Below are 6,185 nucleotides of genomic sequence, written 5' to 3' on the forward strand. Positions count from 1 at the left end.
TTGTTACCCCCGAGGTCCCGCCCTCCCTCTGTTATCCCACCCACCACTCTTTCCTCTCTCTCTCTCCCTCCCTCGTCTCTCTGTATGCATGTGCATGTGAGGTGAGGTGTGGAGTTGCTGCAGTGCTTTCTCAAGTGGAAGCTGTTGTGCACTATGCAGCGAGGGAAAACAGCACACACATACACACACCTGCCTTTCATCACGCACAGAAAACACACTCACATCTGGATCCACAAAGGTTAGTCTGAGGTCAGCTAATACTCACAGTTAGTGTTGGTGAGAGGATCTGCCCTGAAATGACACAGACCGCTCAGTGAGCTCACACACAACAGTGACCTCCTCTGGATCCACTTAAGAACTGATTCTGACCTTGGCCCATGCATGTGCCACATCTGGCATGTAACGACATGTTCAACATTTGTACTGCAGAGATCCCTTTTAACATTCAGGAAACTATAATTCATGAAAAGATATCTTAGGTAAAAGTATTGTCTTTATTAAAGTGGGAGGTCTGTTTTCGGGGCACAGTGATGACCCTCGAGTTTTCCATTGTTTCGTTTTAGGGACACTTCAGCAGGGCAGAGGTTTGCTGACACGTGGCCCTTTTTTTCAGGAGAAATTAGGTTTCAAGAGCACAAAGCATGAATGTGTTTTCTTAAAGACGTACTCCAGTAATTTAGCATAAAGTTGGGGATCTTGCGAGAGACAGATAAAATAAATAAATAAATAATGGTCAAGATCAGTGCTGCAGAGGATGAGATATCCTGATTTTTCGTCCCTTCTATGGGTCAAGCCCCAAAAACACAGATACTACATTTCCCATAATGCAAATCAGTAGTGTTTTTTTTGTTAGATCCACAATGCCTGGCAAACACCAACATCTTCCAAACACCATGACTCAGTTTATAATTCAGGCTCTCAGTTAAACCGCAAGCTCAAATGACCCCGGTGACATCATCAGGGTTACGGATACCTCATGAGTCGGTCTCTCATCCCTGCGCTGACCTTAATAGTTAAGATGACTCAAATGCAGATGATGACAAACTCTAATAAAGTTTAATAAAGTATAATCAACTCATTTATGGAATAATCCAAGCAGAGCCTACAGATGTTTTGGTGCCAGTGACATTATATAATTAAGTTTACCGTTGAGAATATTAGACAGCCTCCTTCTGTGTGTATCCTTGTGGGTAGTGTATTGCTGTGTCTATCGTTATTTCTACAGCTGAACATGGGAAAAACTAAAATCTACAAATCAAGCCAGGAATCTTGGTGTAGTTATAGACTCTGATCTAAATTTCAACAGCCACATAAAGACAATAACAAAATCAGCCTGCTGACAGCTGCAGCTCATCCAGAACGCTGCTTCCAGAGTCCTCACTACCAAGAAAGTAAAGCACTAAATGGTCTTGGCTCTAAATACATCTCTGATCTACTTGTACGCTATAAAGAACCCAGCCCCCTCGGGTCATTTGGGACGGGTTTACTCAGAATCAGAATCAAAACCAAGCAAACTGAAGCAGCTTTTCGTTTCTATGCTCCCCACCCGTGAAGGTAGCTTAAAATATTGTACTTTTGTACTTAGTTCACAGACAATACAACCTCCAGCACTACAATAGCATCTCTGGGAGTGGGGAGATTAGCTACTTGCTGCCAATTTCACCCACAAATTACTTTAAGTATTAAGAAAGGTTTCAAGGTCAGTAATTTGTTTGCTGGATTGTGCTGCCCATCACAAAGAAGATAATTAGATCACGACAGAGTAGTAGAGGAATTGTTGTCTGAATGCCTTTGAATATAATTTGTATCTAATATGTCTGGTATTGCTTGTTTGGTTAGTGCTAGTGAATGTTGATGAAAAGAATAGATCCTAGATGGCTGCTATACAGAAACAGAGCAATAACAATAAACAATAATAATAATACGTTAGCTGAAGCAGTATAATTAAGAAAAGAGTACTTTTAGTTGATTATTTGTTTTTGAACATTTGATAGGATTTTCTTTGTCTTTTTTCTTGGCATTTATCAGGGGTGCAAACACAACAAGAATTGATCTGGCATTGACTTTATTTGCAATTGTCTGTGTGCAACTGTCTTCATCATCTGCACTTCACTGCATGTCAGTGTGGTACTAAATTCTCTTTATTATATGATTTCTCTTCCTCATCTACCAACAGCATGTCTTGCAGCAGAATTTTGTTTCCATTTCAACCTATTTCCTATTATTTCATCCCTATTAGTTTATGTTAATAAACCTATTAGATTGTTGTTACTTTGTTTGCTGTTACTTTCCCATGTCAATTATTCCCAGAGGTTTCACACTAATAATATGAAGTTTTTGAAAAATAAAAAACGATATATGTTCCTGCAGAATAACAAACCAGTGAATAAACTGTAAGGATTTTCTTTTAAAGAAAAAACATAACAGAGGTAGTGTCAGTCTATATCTGTGATTAGCTATTCCTTCTCTGAGCATACATGTGATCAGTCATGTGATCACTTGAGAGCTGCTCTTAAAAGTTACTTTCACACTTTGCTGTGAGTGGGAGGAAGTCACTTGATAAACATGTATATATAATATTGCCCACATTCAGCCAAAAAAGGTTTTTACTCTAAAGTTGGTACTTTACAGCCACTGTGGTGTAATGCCTACAAATAATACAGACCCTGAACACCAAGACAAATTCCCTTGGCCAGATAAAAACAATTATAAAACATAAGACAACTCATAAATTCAGTGTCCTCAACAATTTTATGAATAAAAATGCTGAAATGTCACAACATGATTAAGATCAAGAGCATTTTGTTCCTCCAACCTTTACCTGCAGAATGCTTTACCTTCCATGAAATGTGAAAATGATTAATATTAGGTCTCAGCAGAGATCAATGAAAAACAAAACATAAAACAAACAAATAAATGAATAATAATGATAAAAAAAACAAAACACAATTGTATATTTTATTCGCAGATCTGAGCGGACATTTGGACAACTTTCTAAGCTATGTGGATGAGAGCAAGAAATTTAGATCTTATCTGTTCACTGGTGTTTTTTTTCTGCTACCTTAATCCATCCTTGTAGTGGTTCAGCTTGATAGCTCATCTCCCATAAATGTTTTGATCCATAAATGTGTCTGCTTTGATTATCAAAAGACCAGGGCTCTGTAAAAACACAGTTCACTAAATGCAGACGAACCTTCCACTCTTTTTAAAACTCAAGGTTATTTTTAGAAGTACGTGAAAACAACTGAGCTGACAACGTGTCACAGGTTTTAGTCTCCTACAGGCTTTGAATAAACACTCAGTAGGCACCTACAATCAAAATTTGAAAGGGAGAGATTTTCCTGAGAATCAGGATTACTCTGTGAACCTGTTCAATAAAGCTTAGGTCAAACATAACACAGCAGCTCCTTACTTGACTTTCCTCTGAGACTATAGGACAAAAGAACCAGTCCACAGCTGAAGGTCAGATTCAGTTCAGAGCAACTGCACATGAGCAGCCAAATCTTACAGATTTCACATTAAATTTATTTGACTTGAACAAGTTGTTCTAATAATTTCACATTTAGCAAAACAGTCTGTATGTGTGCATCAGTATCATGCTATTTTATTGTAGTCTAATGACAGGCTGACTGAGGGAGGCTGACAGTACTATTACACCTGCACACACATCCAGGAATGAAGTTTGGAAAAACATAGATATTAAGGTTTTCATTTGTTTTTTTTGTTTTGTTTTGTTTTTACATGTCTCATCAAAAAAAAAAAAAAAATTACAAGGCAGTGAAACGATGAAAAAGCAGTGTTCAACCAGTTTTGTGTCTCTTTTGCAATTGCTGTAATATTTATCCTGAGGTGTAGACAGAACAATGACCCCATGCAGAAACAATACCAGGGCTCGGTGGTACACTCTAAATTATGCAACTATTATCTGGAAATGGGGAAGACCTTTTTTTTAGCATTTATAAACATGGAGATTTGTTCTGAAAGATTCCTGTAGCCCAGGCTTACTGAGCAGCCTGGCAGAATTACCGACATACAGAGCTGTGAAGTGAGAGAAGGTATTTCTGATGTCCAGTGACTGGGAGGCTTGGATGGACATTGAACTCTCCTGGTTAAATCACCAGCACAAAGGATGAGCAATATCTGGTTCTTTGCTAAAACAGCACACGTATGTACATAAAATTGTTAGGAGAGAGGACAATTATGACTCCCATGGTGCTTTTTGGTATGAAACATCAAATTGCTGAGATTAAAATTCTGTCGCTCACACTGACTGCGAACCAAAGCCAAGTTTATATTTTGTGGAGACACGAGCATCTTAAATCAGTTCACTTTCAAATTCTGGGTTAATTCTGGATGAATTCAAAACTAACAAGTTGGAACAGATAAGCATTTTGAATATAGCTCTGATTTGTGCTTCTATTTCTGCCTTTTCTCACTAAAAGTAAAAACTGGGGCTCACTTGCATTGTTCAAAAGTCCAACATGTGTCCATGTATCATCACATTATCCAGCCTGGCTGTAAATTAGGTGAATAAACAGCTACAAGCAAAAAATAGAGCTGACTATGCATCGGTTAAATGCCGCAAATGCTGCAAAAATTATGGAATTATTTGAAATAATGTTATTATTAACTGATCAAATGGCAAATTAAGTTGTAAAATGTGGTTCAGGTTTACATTAATGCAAATACTGTAAATATCCTTGATGAAAATAACTTACAGATAATTGAATTCTTTTTTTCTAACAGGACCACAATTTTTTTATTCAATATTTTATCTTTGTAAGTGTATAAAGTGTGTTAAGTATCCTCTCTGACAGTTGAAATACACTTGATTCAGATGATAACAGACTCCACTGCCACATGAGTTTGTGTTGCCATACCAACTGACAGACTTGATTGAGTCTTTTCATATTCTGAATCAAGAGGAGCATGACCTTTTCTGAGGACATCATGTGATTGAAATAAAAGTTCACTAGATGGTGCCAGATTGCTGTACCATTACTCTTGTAAAGACTTTCTAAACCTCTAAGTGGGACTCAATTTAACTGGTTGTATACTTGGTGTTAAATGTGCATATATGGAGGTAGTGCTATCGACTCTCAGTACATCCATTAATACATTTGCTTATATTTAGGCCATAATCTCTCGGGACAGACTAATAATGGCCGCCAGTGACGATGCTTAACAATTATATCTTTACAACTAAGAGAAAATAGTGTCTAATTCAACCACAGTCACTTTTTTTTTAAAACATAGGACTAATGAATTTTATTTAGTACTTTACTGTAGCAACGTGATGGACTGTGACAGGGTTAAAATCACTGGAGCAACTGGAGAGTTAAAAGAGTTAGAGAATAGGACACTGGGCACATGAGGGGTGAGAAAGGGAGGGAAGAAAAGAGGGAGAGAGAATCAAAGTAGGTAAATTAAATTAGAAAAGACTCACGTCACAATCGTTTATTAACAGTTAAAGTGTCAGTGTGTGGTCAGAAGGAAGCTGGCTTACTGGATGGTGGATGGCGAGCACATGAACACACACAGGAAACAACCTACCTGGACAGCCTTGTCCCCAGGATAACAGTGGTGGGCTTCCCTTCAGTTTGTTTTTCATTTATTTGTCCATCAACAAACAAAACCCTCCCTCTAGGAGCCATAACTAGACACAGCAGATTTTTGGATTTCTCAACATGCAGAAGTGGGCTAAGATAAATATTTGGTATTCAAAGAGTGTTTTTTTTTTTTTCAACCAAAAAACCAAAACAAGAGCAAACGAATAAGAAATTGATTAAACTATGTTTCTCTGCTCTAATATAAACATAAGCATACCTGTTAACCTAGTTACATCATCTTAGATTAGTTTACAGTTACAATCCACTGTTATTTAAAAGGTTAAAGCTAGCATAAAATTAGCTAACAGCTTTTTACTATAGTTTATTAGCCAGACTCATCAGCTGTACTCATCCTCAAATTGTTTGAAAATATTAACAATAAATATTTCCTTTGTGCTTTTTGTTCACATGTTTTTTCCATCGTAAACAACTCAACAGTCTTGGTTCTGTGAAATAACAGTTGGATCTTAAATTTTTCCCTGTAAAATAGTATGCTAACACTAAAGCTAACTAGCTAACTAGCTCTACCCTGCAATAGGCTACATTAACAATGCTGGCACATCTGTCTGCTATTTT

The sequence above is a fragment of the Seriola aureovittata genome, chromosome 7 (assembly GCF_021018895.1).
Source record: "Seriola aureovittata isolate HTS-2021-v1 ecotype China chromosome 7, ASM2101889v1, whole genome shotgun sequence".
In the NCBI taxonomy this organism is placed as follows: domain Eukaryota; kingdom Metazoa; phylum Chordata; class Actinopteri; order Carangiformes; family Carangidae; genus Seriola; species Seriola aureovittata.